Source organism: Calidris pugnax, unplaced genomic scaffold, assembly GCF_001431845.1.
Source record: "Calidris pugnax isolate Ruff unplaced genomic scaffold, ASM143184v1 scaffold196, whole genome shotgun sequence".
Classification (NCBI taxonomy): Eukaryota; Metazoa; Chordata; class Aves; order Charadriiformes; family Scolopacidae; genus Calidris; species Calidris pugnax.
The window spans coordinates 1146531-1165698 of NW_015091042.1; positions in this window are offsets into that span (position 1 = coordinate 1146531).

Sequence of the window (19168 nt, forward strand, 5' to 3'; positions counted from 1 at the left end):
TAAAACTGTTAAAAGCCACAGCAGCAATGACAGTAATGAAAAAGTATCCATATTAATTACTTGTGCATTTATCATGTAGCTTTTTATATATATATAAAGACATTGCTTTTCTGTGTTATTAAATAACTTCACTCAAAAAGATAGATCAGCTGAAAGTACTGGAGGGCCAGATTCTCATACATCCCTAAGGAGCTCTTCATGCTGCCTCGCTGTGCAAAGGAACTTTAAATCAGGTAGATACCGAACTGAAGGCTGTTACAATATCCCCTGCACAGTTATTCATATTCTGAATAACTAAGCTCTAAGCTCTTCTATCTTTTCACTAGGTGAGATCTAAGCCTTCAGGCTTTCCATGTCTTTGCACTCTCCGCAAGCCCTGCTCCTGTGACCGAGTATAAAACTTCCTGCTGTCAAAACAAAACTTTGTGTTTGCACAGAAATTCGCCTTTCCACCAACCTTCAAAAATGTTAACATGCTGTAATTCCAGGTAAACTATTTCTTTGAAACTAATCCAATGAAAAGGCTGCATTGCTCACTCTTTAAATTCAGTACTAGACTGTTCCAGAGCACTCATGCTTGTTAACACTTGGCACTGATTAGCTACTTGCATTTAAGATGATACAAATATTTTATACACATTAATGAATTAAAACTGACAACATCCTTGTTAAATCAGAAAGTTTTAGTATCTTATTACAGATGGATAAACTGAGGCACTGAAACAATAATGGCAGCATTCTTAACCTTGCTTGAGTAATAGGAAGTGCACAATGCCAAATTCACTTATTTGAGGAAGCAGCTGCCTTTAAAAAGGGGCTGAGCAAGTGGCTTCCCAGTTCAGGAACCAATTAAAGTTCCTAAATCCAGTGCTGCTAGGAAACCCCAAATTTGAACATTCTGTCTGACACATCAATGAAACAAAAGAAAAATCTAAGAAATAGCCAAATAAAACCAAATTACAAAATTCTAGCTTTCAGGTCAGCTTGAAAAGTCAAACATCAAGTTTTGTTTTTATTTTTGCCAGCAGTAGTGACCCCTGAATCACACACTGCTATAGCCAAAGAGGCCTTGCTTGACAATTATCACAGCCTACCGCATTCTGAGGAGTGCTAAAAGGTAATATAATGCAATTAATAACAATTCCCAAGATAGACCACTAGTTGTACATGACCATATAATGTCTGATTATGTATAACTACATACGTGTGTGTACACAAACCCAGCAGAGAAATCAACTGTGTACTCCCGCTCAGCGTGCGGGCCAACAGGGCTGCAGTGGATATGCCTTACCCCAGCTTTATACAACAAATACAGAATCCCACTTCTTAAAACTTTTGCTCAGTGTCTCACTCCCAGGATAAAAGTTTACTGGCACCTTCATTTTCACACTGAATGATCTCCACACACCCACATAGAAAACAACAGGGTTGCTTTCTACAGCGTGTACAAGGGAGTATGGATGCGTTGAAAACAGTGTTACTTAATTGGAAATGCTAAGTAGACTAAATCTGCAGGTTGTACTGAAGGTAAACGAATGCTTACTACACTGGGCAAATAGATTTCAGGGAAGCAGTTCCCAATTACAATTATTTTTGCAACCTCCATTCAAACAAAAATACTAGTGGCAAAAATAAATCAGTAGGGGTCTCTCCTGGCCTCAAAGTTGAAAGAAAAATTGACAGACTGACCCCTTTTTGTACAAGTATGCCAGATACTTCCAAGACTGAGAACAAGAAAAATCTCTGCTAAAAATTCTGAATATTTTTACTAAGCCACCATCCATCATAGCATAAGACACACTCCTAAGTCCTTTATCAGCACAGACAGCAGAGACCTAAAATCTTTACAGCTATGTGTAATCCATATTGCCACCCTCTCTGCACCACTTCCAAGAATATCCATTCACATCAACAATTAAATACAACAGCCTACTAGATGCTACCTAAGGAAGACTTCAGGATTGATCCTATGTTATATATTTATCTACAACCTGGGAATAAAGCTGGCTCTGACCTGTTTGTATCCACATGTATCTAATGTGGCCTTTTAAAGAGAAAACCTAAAATGAAACTAGCTTACTGTTTCTTCTCATTAGAATTATACTTATGAATCCTGTACATCAGGATGTTACTGGCAGCCTACAGAAGCACGGAGAGGACACGCTTTTCCCAGTCATTGCATGGTTTCAATTCTCTGAAACAGGAAGAAAACATCTTCCTCTGAACAAATGGAAACTGTAAGCGGCTCAAGAAGGAACATGGGTACCAATGTTTTAATGACAGTACACGCTGCTGATGCATATTCCTCTTATGGCTGCCATTTAACTTATCACCAGGTTTCTGACTGAAACATTCTTTGTACAGATTTGATCTGCATGGACTGCTGCAGAGCTGGTTGTGAATTGGAGTTTGGGTGTCGGGGGTTTTTGTTCCTTTGGGTTTGTTTATTTGGTTTTGTTCGTGGGTAGTTTTTTGTTGTTTTTTTTTTAGTTGAGAGTGTTTCTGTTGGGTTTTCTGGTTTGTTTGTTGTGTTTTTTTGCACCTGTTCTTGGTTTTATAGTGCTACAGTCCAGGGTATCATCTATTAAGTTCATTAACACATTCATTGTCACTACAGGGTCACTGACCTATCCAGTCGGCTTTCCATGTCTTATACACATATTATGTATATATATTTATTGACATATTAAATATCTTTATAAAATATTTAGTCACGTCATATCATATGGAAACTGTATATTCTATATGTATATATACATGTTCTATGGATTCCCCTCAACTGTCCACTGTACAGCTGCTTGAAATTAATAGGCAGCTAGTTGGTGGAGCTATCAGAAAATCCTTCCCAATACTGTGTTATTATTCATTCAGCAGTCTGCTTATGAGAAAAGAGTAGTTATGGAGCATGCTCCTTTTTTCAACACTCACTGCTACAAGATGTCCATGGTCTAGTAAGGAAATAACCTTGCAGGTAACATTAAAGGCAACCAGGAGGCTGAAATAATTGAAGCCTTCAATTAGTGAGCTGCCTCCAGATTTCTCATGGCAGGAAACACAGTCTTTGTCACAAGATCTGCCTGTTTGATTTGTTTGTGGCTGAGCTTCCTTCTCTCAGTGCTAAGGTGCCATGTGAAAATAAATTTGAAATCCTGTAAATTTACAGTTGGGTAATTGACAGCAAAGGTGCACCATCAACTGCAGTAAATTAACCATTTAAGCCATAAATCACATTTATGATTTGCACTGTAAATGTAATTGTTAAAAATGTTCATCTTAACAGTAAATAGCAGTTCAAAGAAATCAATTTAATAATGACAGATTGTTTCCAGCTAGAAATACAGTGTAAGAACGGTTTATTTTAATTGCAAACTCATATTCAGTTGGTACAGATCAGTATCTCAGAGTGAGTATGGTCTTAAAACCACAAATGAACTGTTTATTTTCACTTTTCTGTTACAACAGCGACACTTACTGAACACTGATGAATGCTTTTATGTGTGTCAAAGGAACTCATTTTACATAACGTAAGTGGTTTGATTCCTGACTTTTTACAAAGTAGCATGAGATGATGTACTTAAACAGCTTTAACAGGAAGGCAAGAGAAAAATAATAGGAATTAAGCAGGAAGTCAGTTTACTAAAAAAAAAACAAACCACAAAACACACACACACATATATATGTTTTACAAATACAAAGATTTGTGTATAGCTTGCATTATTCTATGCTTCTCCAAACTACACTTGGAAAACAATTTATAAGATTATGAACTGGAAGAATTAACACCCCACCGAATATGAGTTATAAAGCCTACTAGTAAACAAGTTTTAAAAAATTGGATAAGGGGTGATCAGTACAGGAGTACTGGAAAAAAAGGTAGCTTAAATGTTTAAATATTGCAACTGAATTCACATCACCACATTGCTGCCCTGCTCTCTGTTCAGGGCTTTGAATAGTAGTGCTGGCCACAAACATAGTATTTTGGTCTTTTAGATGTTCATTTCCTACCATGTCCTTTTTCCTCTATATCCTCCTTGTCCCTCTGGTACTCTTATCTTGGCTCTTCTCTTTTCTTCCCCTTCTCATTTCTATTTATTTTCTCACCCTTCACCTTTCCCAATGCCAAACTTTGTCACATAACACTTTTATCTCAACTTTTACTTCCCTTCTCCTCCTCTCAACCACATCAACTCCTTTTTCTTCATATTTTCTTCATGTTTTCCATGCAACAAGATTTGTTTATCCCCTGAAAATAGCGATCCACATAGAGATCACACTCCTCTGCTCAGCAGAATGCCCCAGAAAATACACAGGGATGTCATAAGGCTCAAATCCAATGCACCAGCAACGGATACAGCTCCTCACTCTTACATTGTCTACAGACACATATGAAAAACACTCCTTGAAAAAACGTTAGCGCTTCTTAAAGCTAAAAGTGACAGATGTACATATGAGAAGTTATGACTAATACATCTACATTACCTTTGAATTACTAACCATGTTAGATATTCTCCCTCTTTGCCCGAGAGTTAGCAAGAAGGAAAATTATATTTACCCTGTGTTCAATACAAAACAGAATTTGAAAATGAGGATTATGTTTTCTGTTTGGATAGACGTTTACTCAGACGTACCATGAAATCTAGGGCCTCACTGTTTTAATAAAAAGCCAAAACTACTCCAGCTACCGCAAGTGGAAATTCAGCTATTGGCAGTTGGTATTAAAGACAGCCACAGAGATGGCAAGCTGGAATTTGCCTGCTGTAGTAAAGCCAGTAGTGGTTTTTTTACAGTTTAACCTTCCTACTTCAGAAAATAGTGATAGCTGGCAACTGCAGCTATTATCAGGAGAAACAGCCCATGTGAATATGCTTAAATTAGCAAAAGAGGCAGGAAAATTTGGTGGGGGGGAGGGGGACACGGAGGGAAGGGGTTTTCTGGTTTTGGTTTCAGGGAGGGTGTGTGTGTTTTTGTTTTTAAAGCACAATGATATTTTAAGTAGTGTCCAAGGACCTTTTAGAAGCACTCTCTTTACAACAAACTCCATGGCGAAATGTGGGGGTTTTCTGCTTTAAAAATGGCATATTTTTTTTAGAAAGCATGCATATACCTTTTGAGACTCTCTTTACAACAAACTTCATGGAGAAATGTGGGGGGTTTTCTGCTTTAAAAATGGCATAATTTTTTTAGAAAGCATGCATATACCTTTTGATGTCATGTTGTAAGTTTGAGGTAGTCCTAAAAAATGGAGGAGTGGATTCAAAGTATTGCAAATGAAGCTACCATTTCCTGGCTTTTCTCTGTCTTCCTGCCTATCTTGTGACTGTGATAATGTTAATATCAAATTAAATAGACAGAGAAAACATAAATGGCTCCAAATATTAGTTGTACTTTAGAAGGAAATTCAGTACCTGTTAAAAAGAAAATTCTACATAGTATAAGTTATAGTTCAAAAAACCATGGGACTTGCACTAGAAATTGCAAGACTTGGTAACACAGACATACCCATCCCTTTTCAGCCAGACAGAGGAGGTATTCAGAGACCTTTTGTGAGAACATTGCACCTGCCACATTCCCTCTACCACGCTAAGGAGGAGCTGGCACCAGTGGCAATGTGCCACCTTTGGAAGAAAAGCCATCCATCAGCTAGGCTGCTTCAGGCTCACTTGCAGCCTATCTTACCACACACATGAAATGAAATCCCATTAGACTACAGTGCCCAAATTCACAGCCGAATTAACTGGAAAGTTTAACCCCTGCACGCAAAGTGTCTACAACATTGAGTTTAATCATTATTTTGTGATAAAGCTACAAAACTTACTGTAAAGTTTAACCCCTGCATGCAAAGCATCTACAACATGGACTCGAATCATTATTTTGTGATAAAGCTACATCATTATTGTAAAATATTTACTTCCCATTTCACAAGTCAAGAGTAGTTTCAGGAGAACGTTCTCACCAGAATCTTATAAAGTGCAATTTGGGGGCAGGAAAGAGATTATAAGCAAAACTAGTTTTTGCCAGAGTAGTACAGTTTTATCTCCCAGAGGAGCAGTTCAGATTCCGTATTTGCCCATGGTATTTTGCCTTACAGAAACCAAAATCAAAACCAAGATATCCAAGTGTATTCTCTCCCCAGAGGGTATTTAAGCTGATGTTTTATATATTACAGGACTCTTCTCATTCCAAAAGGATATTTGAAGTGCTAGGTCTGATCTATAAAACTTGGGCATATTTTAGCACAAGTTTCATTCTAATATTCTTCAGGGTCCCCTTTGTTACAGTAATCCTAATTACTTTCAGTTTGAGACATAAGAGGTTGACTAAAGAAGTAGCAACTTTTGGTAAGAGCGTTGTACACTGGAAGCATAATATTATATCTTATGTTTTCTTTGGTTTATAACATCTCCTAAGAAGAAATGAAATGTTCCACCTTCTAGCAAAAAATTACGAACCCCCTTCAACTACTAACATTTTATGAAACAAAAAAATTTAACACAGGTAAAAACAGAAATCAGAGCTGCATGTTGATATCAACCAGCACATAAGCAAATGACTGATTCTGGCTCTAGACAGACTTTTTCCTTCCCTGCAAAAGAACTGATCCATTTTTCTCTAGTTTGGAGAAGGAGAGTTGAAGTATTTATCAGAGTAATAGGAAAGGATTACACATGTAGATGGATTTGCAAAACGTCAGTCCCAGCAGGCTTCCGAAATTAAAAGAGCCTAATGCACGGGGAGTGATATACTTTACAGTAAGGGAAATGTCAAGCTGTGGAAAAACTATTCCAGAAGGTAGCTGTGAGTTAAGTACAGAGTTCACTTCTCTTGTCACTTGATCCTCTCCTTAGAATTAAGAACTGAACTTACCATTTTGAAACATGTAGAGCAGCAGCTGTAAAAATCCACCACAAGAACGTTCATATTAGGAGATTTTTCTGCCTTTACACAAGTTTAAGGGATTGTCAGAGGTCAGAGAGAATTGAACATCCCTGCTGAGTCACTTCTATGAAAGACATGCTGTGGAATGGTGTACGTGTACTTACTCTTCATGGCTACTGAGACAGGACCGAAAAAACCAAAAAGGAGTGGGGCAGCAAAAAAAAAAAAAAAAAAAACTTGCTCAATATTGACTCTTGTTAGGCCTCAGTAACAGGGACCGATACCAATTTTTAACAGATAAGCAAGGATTTTCTGCTTAAGAAAAAACATATTCAAAGATCTTACCACTACTACTCACACAATTAATTATGGTATTTAAGACAAAGCAGGCATGGTAGATTGCTCATCATTAGGTTAACCTTGTCTTACAGAACAGAAAATGATTTTATTCTATTTTTTTTGCTTTTTTTTTTTTGAAGCTGACAATAGAGACACTTGCAAATCTCCAAATACCCTTTAACGAAAAAAAAAACCTACTTCTTGGCAGACACAGAGTGACACATACACCAGTTCCCCCCCTCCCTATCTATCTATTATTGCTTCTCTCTCTCCATAGGTGAGAACTGCCTTCCCCAGGAAGCAGCCAATACACTGTTATTTCCTGGCAGGGGGCAGACTAATGAATCAGAGCAGGAGCACAGCTCCCATTTAAATGCAAGATTGGACTGAATACCTTTCCAAGCTACTGGAAATTCAGTGTTTTTGTTTAGGAGGCTAACAGAACTTACTCTATAACAGCTTTTTAAATTCTTTTACTGTTAATGCATGCAAAGTTACCTTACATTTGGAACATGTTAGGGAAAGACCTCTCAGTAGAACAACATCAAAGGCTCAGTGTAAAAAAAATGAATCTTTTTTGTAAAAAAATAAATAATAAAAAAGTACCCTATTACTTCCCTGTAGAGCATTTATATCTGAGGTTGGTGCTAGAATTAAAAAAACTATTGAATTACATTCAGCTACATTTCCCACATTTAAAAGACAGCTGCCTCCTGGTCCTTCCTTAATAGAAAGGCATATATGCCACCACTAAAACTCCATTCATTGTGACATACCTCTTCCATTCGATATTTAGAAAGCAAAATTATATGAATAAGTTCCTCTCCGTTCAGGAAACGGGTTAAGCACATAAGTACCAATTCCAAGTTACCTAATCCTCACAGCTCCTCACCACAGTAGGTAGAGTTACCTATCGCTTGCCCACGAATTTTCTGGTATGATTTTTACTTCCGGTATTTGTCAACCATAAAACTTTGGACTATATACCTCACTTTTAATCACAGTTCACAATGAAATGTAATCACAGCTGTACATCAGATTTACTGCAACGAGCCTGCTTGAGTAGAGCTGCAAGAAAATTCACACAACGTTTTTCTGCAGACATTCTTAGAACAAAAATAGCTTTTCTAAGTGTTAACTAGAAGCCTAATCAGAAACAAATCAGGTAAATAATAAATACTTGCCATGGCATTCTATTATTGCTTGCAACAAATTAACACAATGTTGCTTCACAACATGATCATGAAGAGAATATGATGGAAATTCAGCAGATAATTGTGTCTTCCTGATTCCATAAAGGAGTCCAAGAAGAAGTGACTCACTGGAGATCAGGTCAAAGTGTGAGCAGGCCCCAGAAGTAGCCATCCAAAAAATCACTGCGACCTTAAACTGCAGGGTCCCACCAACTCTTGGGCAAACATCCAATTGAACTGCAGAGAAGAACCGATAAAAACAGATTGATGCCCTCAACAGTGTTACTGCTGGCACAGAGGAGGAAGCAAAAAAACCTGCACCTGGTAGAAGGAGACCAACTCTGTCCCTTTTGGGCCAGGCTACACAAATTCTTCTATATAGTGTGAGGCCACTGTGTGCCGTGCAACAAACATGTTTCTTTGGACATCTGATAAAAAAAAAATCCAAAGTAGGATTGCTGTACTGCTACATCTTAACCCCTTCACTAATGAACAAACCACCTTAGGAAAACTGGTATTCTGGTAGACAAAAAAGATGCGTGAGGGTCTTACGCGAAACCAAAGTTACACAGGAGTAAAGCAGAAATGGGGTAAGAGTTCTATTAGGGGAATTAGCCATATCAAAGGTACTAGAAGGTTCCAAGAATTGCTGTTTTTCAGACAGAGATCATATAATTGCCTTGAACAGCATATTATACCTTTTTTGTTTTTTAAAAATAGCATAATAGTGCCCTGTGAAGCCTGGAGGAACCCTTTAAGACAATTGATCTTTAGAAACTGCATTTCCAATCTAAACTAAGAACCAATGTCTGTGCCTTCAGGAGGAAATCAGCCTATGAGAGTATATCCTGGTATTGCGTTGCTTTGAAGTGCCTGCTGGAGCATGCCATTTCTTTACTCTTTGTGTAGAGGTCTAGGGCCGGAGTTCACTCTGAGGTTATGGGTTTTTTCAGCCTGGCTAGAGATGGGTAATTACATGGGCTGCAAGCACATGCCTGCTATGACAAGGGGTCACATTTCATTTTTCTACTATTGCCCTGCCCATGCTTTGCATGGGCAGAGTTTAGACTACATGCCATAGAGATGCAAGTGCACAAGACAGTATGTTTAAAAAAAAAAAAACAAAAACCTGTATTTTTCCTTTAAACCAAACTTATTACAGAGGAAAGTGACAAACCACTAAAGGAATTCACATGCTTTCTGTTCCGAATGATCCCACAATGGTAACACAATCTGCATCCGGGTTATTGGATATTTAAAGCCAGAGCTGTAATTAAATATCTGCTGCCTGGTGAGGCAGTAGGTTTAACAAAAAAAATGTTCAGACCCAAGATCCATACTAAAGCTGAAGTGCTTCTAGTAATGCTACCTTTGAGCAAGCTTTTTAAATTAAAATTAAATGAATTTACAACATGTCATTATTCCTAGACCTTATGGAGTGTATACTTTACTGCCTACAGAGACAGCTTCAATCATACTCAGCATTAAGTTGAATTAGTATCCCAAAGTGCCTACTCCCCTCCTCCTTTTAGCAGGTCTCTGTTTAGGCACAAGGTCAAAAATGGAGATGAGCTGCATGCTGCTCGCAAGTCCCTCATCTGCCTATTAAGGGGGGATCTTGAGTTTTATGGCTGCAAGGCTTATGTCAGCCAACCATCATTAATTTAATTTATTAGGGGGAACAGTGAATGATATGATTGAAATAATGTATAGCTAAAGTTACTCTGACACTGCCCTGTCTGCTTATTATAGGCAAACCTGTTCTAGTCAGTACCTCTATACTGGAAGCGATTTTTTTCCCTCTGGGTACTCTTAAGATGCATGTATGGCTTTTTTTTATCTTCCCTGTGATCAAAATTTGCCATTCTTTTCTCCTAGCAAATCTCCCTCTGCATTCTGTTCCAAAGTGTCTCCCCTCAACCCTTCCTTTTCTTTACCTCCCTGCATCCTTAAGAGAACTTTGTACTTTTCCAGCCTTTAGAAGTTTAATTCATTTGCTCACATGAGATCTGGGAGAACTTTAAGAACTTTAAGAGACACAATGTGACCCTACTGCAAGTCTTTGAAGTAGATTTTGTGCTCTTCCCAGAACTGGGGACCACAACAACAGCTGCTTTTCTATCTAGATCATGCTTCTGATTCTAAGATTTGTTAGCAATAACATCAGCTTCACAAAAATACTCTTTCTGGAGCTCTTCATGACAGTTCATAAAGCTAGACAGTACATTTTTGTAGCATCCTTAACTTACTCATTAAACAGTAAGTTGATAAAGATTATCAGGGAACCAACAGTTAAATCTGTGCATTACAAATAATTAGTAAGGCTTAAAAATAATTGTTGCGCTCATTTTTTGTTTCCATTTTAAGGGAACCAGCAGAACAGACCCTTCCAAATGCGCAATAACATTTTAACATTCACTACCTTTCCAGCTATCTTTATCAATAGTGCCTGCCCTTTGACTGTTGCCTTGAGAGTCCTTTTTTGGTTCTGAATTTATAGAGGCAAGTTCTGATCACAATTTTTATTTGCAATTTAGGAGTCAGAATGAAAGTGCTCAACAAATTTAGGAATACATATGAAACACTCTCACCGTCACTATGGGATATTTCACCACTTGGCTACAACACACCAGCTTCGAGCTGTTTTCCAGTCATCATACTCTGCTAATTCAAGCAGTCCAGCATTTCGGACACCCTCTTTAGAGGGCTTCAGAACAAGATAGTTCAGGAACTACTTTCTGATCTAGATCCTACTTTGACATCTGGAATCATTTATCACCACTTTACAATTAGCCCCAAGAACGCAGTTGTTGTTCAGAATGATAATCCCAGCACACGGATGCCATTTACATATTAATTTCTTTGACTGCTCTCCCGAGCACAGGTGTCATCACCTCAAAGAGACAGTTGCTGAATTAGACCATTAGAAGTCATTTCAGAAATCACCTCAACATCATTGAATTCTCAACATGGTTTAATTAGTGACGGACATTCAAAGTAGCTTGTGTTTATATACTATGCTAGGATTGACTTATTTAATATTCTGTACACAAAGTGAATAATTTGGTGTAAACTTCCATCACTGATGATAAACAGCTGGCTAACAGAAGTAGCTTTCTGACGTGTAGAGTATTATATCTAGGCATCCAGAGCAAAGGACTAGCAAAACATTGAGAATTCTTCAGTTTACATAGGCTTTTGAAAAACCTCAAATAAACTCTTTTAAAGTGCATGAACAACTAAGATATTTTTATCTTTTCCAGATGTTTTGCTCTAAGAAGCATCTGAGTTTATTCTATATTAATTAGATTATTATTAACTGCATTAGGAGTAGCAAATTCCCTTGTGGGCAGAACTTACAAAAAGCAACCCTTACTATAAGCCCACATGAAACCCACACGGAACCCACACATGCTCAATCTCTGACATTTTGTAGAAAAACCTCCTGAGGCTGTACTAGCTTTATTGCTACAACTGTAGAGTTCATAAAGCAATGTATGGTAGTTAAGATAATTCTAGTGCCTCACAAACTTGGAGACAGATCCAGTGATGATAGTTTAAAAAAGTGCCAACAGTTTTTATGTTCACTTACCATGCTGACCCCAGAATCAGCAAAGCTGTAGTAAAGCTAGTACAACAGTGAAAATTACCTTAAAATTTTCAACGTGATCCAGATTGCAAGATATGAATGCTACTAACACATCAAGGGGTATAAAAGGAACCACATATTCCAAGTAGATTCAATCAGACATTAGGAAAGCAAGTTATATTCCTTCAACTGTCCACTCAAAACCTCTATCTCTTGTGTTAATCAAATCAGAAAATATTCAACAGAAGATACACAGCAATCTGGTGTTGTTATGATTTGTTAATGGTTTCTCAGTCACTAGGTTCCCAACCCCCATACTCCTGGCTGAGAATCAATTGACACCTTCATTTCTAAGGCCTGGTTGTACATTTGTGAACTGCTGAAACACTAATGCTTAGGTGGCATTAACAGCTACATTGGTATAAAGAGCCTAGGAGCACTGAAGATGTAAACCACAAGTAGAGTTGGGTTTTTTTTAACATGATAAAAACAACCTTGATCTGATTTGTCTCCATTTGTCATTAAGAGATTATTTTCACCTCCATCCCAAGTTTTTATTCTTGGAAATAAATTGAAGAAAAAACATTTATTAATTTATTTTTTATACTACACTCTTCTTCTCAAATCTAGAGACTCTTATTGTAAAATAGCATGAGAAGGAAAAGGAGAGAGACCTTTTTTCCCTCCCATTATTAGTTTGCTAAGACTGTCATCAAGAGGTGTGATTTAATCACCCCCACAAAACACATGCTATGTTCACTTTCTTGACAGTATCTCCCAAGGGCTGGGGAACTCAAATGTCAGTCAGTGACTACGGATGTGGTTAGATCAGCCAGACTTAACCTCTCCCAAGTATCTTTTGCCAGCTCAGCTCTTGGGATTTGTTTTCAAAGAGCAAAATATTATTATCTGAATTTGAGTGAATGGGATATTCATTTTTGAACACAGACAACCTGTTAAGTAAGCTTTAGTGTCAAGACTGACACTAGTAATTTCATGATTGTTCAGTAGGAATTAGATTGAGAAAGTATAGGAAAATGAATGAACGTTTTAAGCAATGAAAAATATATAGCTAATAAAGAACTTAGAACATTGGGAACAAACAGGAACACAGTAATCTTATTTTAGGAACTGTATTTCTATATTAGTAACAAAAACTTCACACTTCACACATAACTGTCCAAAATGAGCCTTCAATGAGCAAGAAACAGATACCTGTAAAATAATGCGTGTCCGTGGCTATTTAACAGCGATTTACAACTTTGAAATGGCAGAACATAACAGTTCTACTGTCAGTACTTAGAATTCTGAGACAGTCATTAGGGCAGAGCATAAACTTCAAGCAGAGGGGGAAACTCCACTGATCCACACCATGAGAGGCAGCAGCTTTGCCTGTGTGCACTTAGAAATATCATAGTAGTGCAAATTCACAGGCAGACGACACAAGGAATTTCTGTGGATTTTTCCCCTCTACTTGGACTTTTGTCCAAGTAACTCTTTCATGTCTAGGAAATCCTTGAGTTCTTATCTGTTACTTCATAATACTTATTAGCAAATGATTAAACAGCATAAAAGAAATCTTTAAATGAAGTCATGACAAATCTATTAGGCTGCGGCACACAAATTAAGTCAACTAAATGGGGGAGGGGAGAATCAGCTTTGTTGGCAAACTGTCTCAGACATTTATTTTGAGAATTAATGCAAGTCATTCAAACTAAAGACTGCAACATTATCACAGACACAGTAAAATGTATGCATTATGCACCACTCTCAACTTTACCTCCTAGTACTATTAGCCTAAAAAGCAAACATGGTTTTTAAAACCACTTTATGGCGTGCCATGACAGCTGATTAATAACTGCAGTTGGGGAAGCTGAAAGCTTAGTAACCAAAACTGGAAAATTCAATCTCATTCCTATACAGAGGTTGGAAAAGTAGAGGGTGGAAAATGAGCAACAGAACCATTAATAAAAAGCACTGAAATGGTTTCCTTAACAAGATTCCCTGCATATTTTAATTCTTCCATAGTCTACCTTCTCAAAAATTATTTTCAAATATGAAGGCATTTTTTAAGGTAACTGTGATTCTCCAGCTGGTAGTGAAAGAAGGTTTTAATGTACTTGCAAGTGAACAATGAAAATAAATATAAACTCAGAAATAAACATAGATATGGTGTTTTTCAAAGATAGGAAGTGTATTGGAAATCAATAAGATAAGGGCAACTTACATGTTTATCACACTGATTAAAATACTTGAAGGTTTTAAGCAAAGTAGAGGATATTTTGAAGAGAACGATACTTCTCTATAAACAAAGAAAAACTGGAAAGCCAACGTTCAAAAGACACAAAACACGTGTCCCCTATTTCATGAGAAAAATAATAATTATTACTATGAACACAGAAGAATCAAAGATCTGAGTTAAATTTCCATTTCCAGAGTGATTGTTTCTCAGTTTTATCCATCCTTTTACCTTGTAGTCATTTATGTCCCTTACCACTTTCTTGTGGTAGAAAGCTAGAAAGCGAGAGGTAGCTTCAGTTCAGCAGTAGTTTTACACATGCACTTCTCTGCCCTTTTCTTTAAATATTTTCCCACACTTCCTGCCATCTAGAAAAAGCTCTTTAAAAAAAGTCTCTGCCATACTGATTTACTATCTATCTTCCAAATGTCATCTGGAAACAGATTGTCTTCTTTTTCCTCAAAAGTCTTAATTTCTCTCCCCTTGCTACCATTTAACTTTATATCTGTATTATCTAACCACGTAAAGTCTTTGAGATAGCATTTCCACAAAAGATGCTATAAAAATAAAGTGACAGTACACTATATCATGCTAGATCACTGTCAGAGCTCTAATCCAAAGTTCACTCTATTCTATAGTGAACTATTTGTTCCCTGAGATAAACAATAAAGCAACTCTGAGGTATTCCTTGTTTCCAGTTCAGCCTGGTGTGTGTGCCCACAAAAAGCCCAGCTTATTGCTCCACTGTTTTATCCACACCACGCAAGATGGATTTTTGTGCTCTTGCGATGAAGGCACTGGACTGACACTCAACAACAGCAGCATTTGCTCTCACTTTTTATATTCTATTGAAGGTTATTTACTTCTACTTCAAGTTATGTCTACCACCTACTGTAAGGTGCCCAAGTCTCAGACAGAATTTCTATCCATCACGATGACACAGAAGATAAACTTTTCTCTTCAAAATAAGAGCACTAAAAATCACCTCTGACTGTCAGAAAGAAAACCTGAGTGAGATTTGGTGGCACTTTCTTTCAGTGTATCACATAGCTTAGGAAATACTACTGAATGCAACCTTATGCTATTCCTCTTCTAAGCTATTATCCCGTACGACTTCCTCAATACTTTCTAAGATACTCTCCCACTGCGTTGGCAATTGGTTTTATGCATTCACAATTCTGCATCTTCCACACTCATATCGCCTGGAGATGTTACCTCTACTTGCCATGAAATGCTCCTGTTGGAGCTAAAAAGCTGCAGTTCATAAAAAAGGAACTCAGTATAGCAGAGCAGAATTGGGTGGACACAGTTGATGACATCAAGTTTTTAATCTATAGCAAAATCAGAAAGTTTCAGGGTTTTTTCCTACTGCGTATGCACTTAGTTTTGCACCATCCAGAAGCTATAAGCATTATCTATTCTAGAGATACCTTCTCATAGCCCTTGAAAGTAAGTCCAACTGCCATATGAGCTCACTGTTCAAAACTAATGCAAATGATCTAAGGCTTTTCAAAGGACAGTACTACAATAATTTTTTGTTAATTGGCCAGCTACAAGATAGATCCAGATCTACATATCCTGTTTTAAGGTGACACAGAAAGCGTTGTTTACGCTTTCTACTTGCACCTCAGGAAACCCAAGTCCTCACTCAGGATTGCAGACACTGCTCAGTAGAATTGGTTTTAGAACGTAAAAAAAACCCAAACCAAAACAAAACCCAAGCCACCCCACAAACCAGAAAAATCCAGCATCACTGAAACATAAGTCCAGAATGAGAAACAAAGAGAGAAGAAAAACAAAGACATATTTAGTGTCTGTTAAGTGTACGAGTAAAATCGTTGAGAAAACCTGCTCATTCTTGCGACTTGGCTAAAGAACCAAGGGCTGGCTGCATTATAGTTCATTGTGCAACACAAAGAGGAATTAAAATGCCTGATTCAAAGACAGGCTAGCAGCTGCAGACAAAGCATCCAAAACAACAATACACAAAAAGAGGGAAATAGCATTCAGAAGAGATTGTTCTGTGCTGGTTCTATCTATTTATGCTATACAAATAGCTATGTTATTACTATTTAGAGCTAAGAAAAGCAATATCAAGAAAATACAGTTGTGCCAAAATAAGAACGCTGAGCTTTGTCAGTAGTGCTAGAAATATTACACAAGAAAACTGGACTCAGGAGACTTGAAAATATCTGAAAATACCGGAACAGATTACCTAGATACTGCTTGGCTCAATGATTACATTTGTTTCAAAAACTTTACCTTGTATTCATAAAAAATAAGTACTTGCAAAAAGAAAAAAATCTAAGCCACAGATAAGAATTTCAATTGACCCAATAACATTTTTTATCTGCCTAAAAGAAATTAAAGCATTTTGAAGTTTGGTAGAGCCAAATTTAAAAGGCTTATCTCTTTATAAAAGAGAATGTGTATGCTGTCACACAAATGTGCTATTGAGACCAGTAACATCTAAAAGCTCGCAGCAAGCATGAATGCTACACACGTATAGAAGGACAGAATGCTTTCCCCAAAATTAACTGACTACTGCAGAAATAAGGCCTGCCTAATGCAAGGGAAAAATATAAGACTACATTTATAAGTAGTAGATCTATAGTACACTGTCTAAAAGTAATACAAACCAAGTACTTTTTTTTTTGCAGAAATTTGGACCTGTTTTTTCAAACAAAGCACACACATTCTTATCTCCAACTCTCAGCGAACAAAACTGTAACACACCAAACCACTGACAATCCTTGTTCACTGCTAAGTCAGGAACACCATGAAGGCACTGGAGAAATGCCTGCACCTTAGCTAAGCTGTTAATAAAGAGTACTTGCAGTGTGGCAGCAGGCAGTCATCTGCCAGGATCCCTACAAGGAGCCTGCCCCTCTGGTCTTCAGTTGCTTGCTTTACTGTGACTTTGCTTGCCCTGCAAAGGGCATCCAAGCTAACACACAGATTTTCAGAAGAGCACTGAGAAGGCTTTTCTACCCTTTGCTTTCCCCATACAAACCAATCACATCATTTCAGACTTAATTATTTAAGCCTACAACATGGTTACTCCTGTTCCTAACTCTGAAGCGAAGGGATTCATTTTTAGCAGGCATAAACCTAACTACATGATTGATTTTATTTGCTTTCCATTTCACCCTTGATTGTATTCTTTGTAGAGGTACTTCATTTCCATTGGACAAGATTTGTTTTCATTTTGCAAACTTATGATACTTGAGAAGGGAATATCCTTTTGCATGAATTAATTCTGTCAAAAACAGTTTATTCATAAATGGCAGAAATATTAAAGGTGATAAAAGAAAATTACAGTCTCTTACATTAACCTCCACTCCCTATGATTTCCTGAAGTCATTCCTGCTCAATATATGTCAACAAGGATTGTCTATTTTATCAAGGCATACTATTTTTATCTATATACTTACTCAAAGATAATATCAAGCATCTTTTCTTGCTGTGGAGACAGTTACAGAATGTCAGCAAGTTGTTACTAAACCTTCCTTCTATGAAGCTTTCCAAGTTCAGTCATTTCTCACTGTTGGAGAAGTTTCCCATACCTCAAGTTATTTCTCCTGTTTCCCCTCTAAGATCTCAGCTTTTCCAGCATTCCATTTCTAGATAAACAAGGATTAAGATGTTTGTATGGCCATTAAACCTAACTTAGCAATTAATTTTCAGTTTTTTGAGGCTGGTTTGTTACTGTCATAGATGATTACAAGTAGAGACTCTCAGATGCTTTAACATAATTTAGAACTCTTTACTGTTGAATTTTAGTGACCTGTATTACCTGTCTTAGCCCCCAACAACCAGTTTAATTTAGATCCAAGGTTAAGTCCATGACTAAGCTTGGGACCGCTTATTCTGGAAACTTCACTGGGTCAGGCTGTATTTTCATCCAGCTTGAAGGCAAAGAAGTTGTGGGCGTTTTGTTTTGCCTTTTTTTTGTTAAATGCTGCCTTATGAGCCTAGAGGAACACACTGAGAGTCATCACAAATAATTTATCAGGTGAAAGCTGAGAAAATAAAGAGCAAGCACTAGTATGTTTTGGAAGGCTGAACACCCAAGTCAACTTCTGAATAAGACATTCTACTTAAACACCACCCTCATCTTCAGAAGATAGGTGATTTTTTTATTTTATTTTTTTTTTTTTTTTACACATACAGCAAAGTTCTGTCCATCACAAAAACTAACAATTTCTTCCATCTGAATGTGATTTTCTCCTTTGTATCCCTGATGAGTATATATTTCTCTTTTCCCTACTGGACTGTAGATTAGGATTTTACTGTGAAAGCTTCACTTGGTTTTATCTCACACTTTATTACTGTGCATGTGATAGCAGAAGTCCTGGAGTTTCCAGTGCCTCATCTAAGAGGGAGGCTGAAATAAAGATATAAATAATTCAGAAAAGGATCAGAAAGCAGCTAACACAATTCAGAATTCACAGAATGAATCCTACTAGAAGCTCACTGCGATATAGTATACATTTATCATCGTAGAAGGTGCTGCTTCTATTCAAAAAAATCACAACTCTACATTTTATCCAAACTATTTGAAATACAGTACAAATAATAATTGAAAGAGTTCCACAACATAGCCATCAAGATCTTACAGAACTTGCACTCAAAGATAGATCTGAAAATTGATGCCATCAAAATTAAATAGGGTTTTGTTCAGGCTCAAGTTTACTATGCAGCCTAGGCAATTCTGCAAAGATACACTACAAGTCTTAGAGAAAAGCCTCTTCTCTAAAACTTTTGGAAGCGCTCACTTCTGCTTCAGCTCTCAAAGTAAAAAAGCCACTTGTATCAGAGGGAAAAAAGATTAAGGATCTGCAAACATTATATTGCAGACCACATCACAGACATTTAAGTATCATGGCAGACTGCTCTGATATCAATAACAATGCCAGAAACAACTTCACA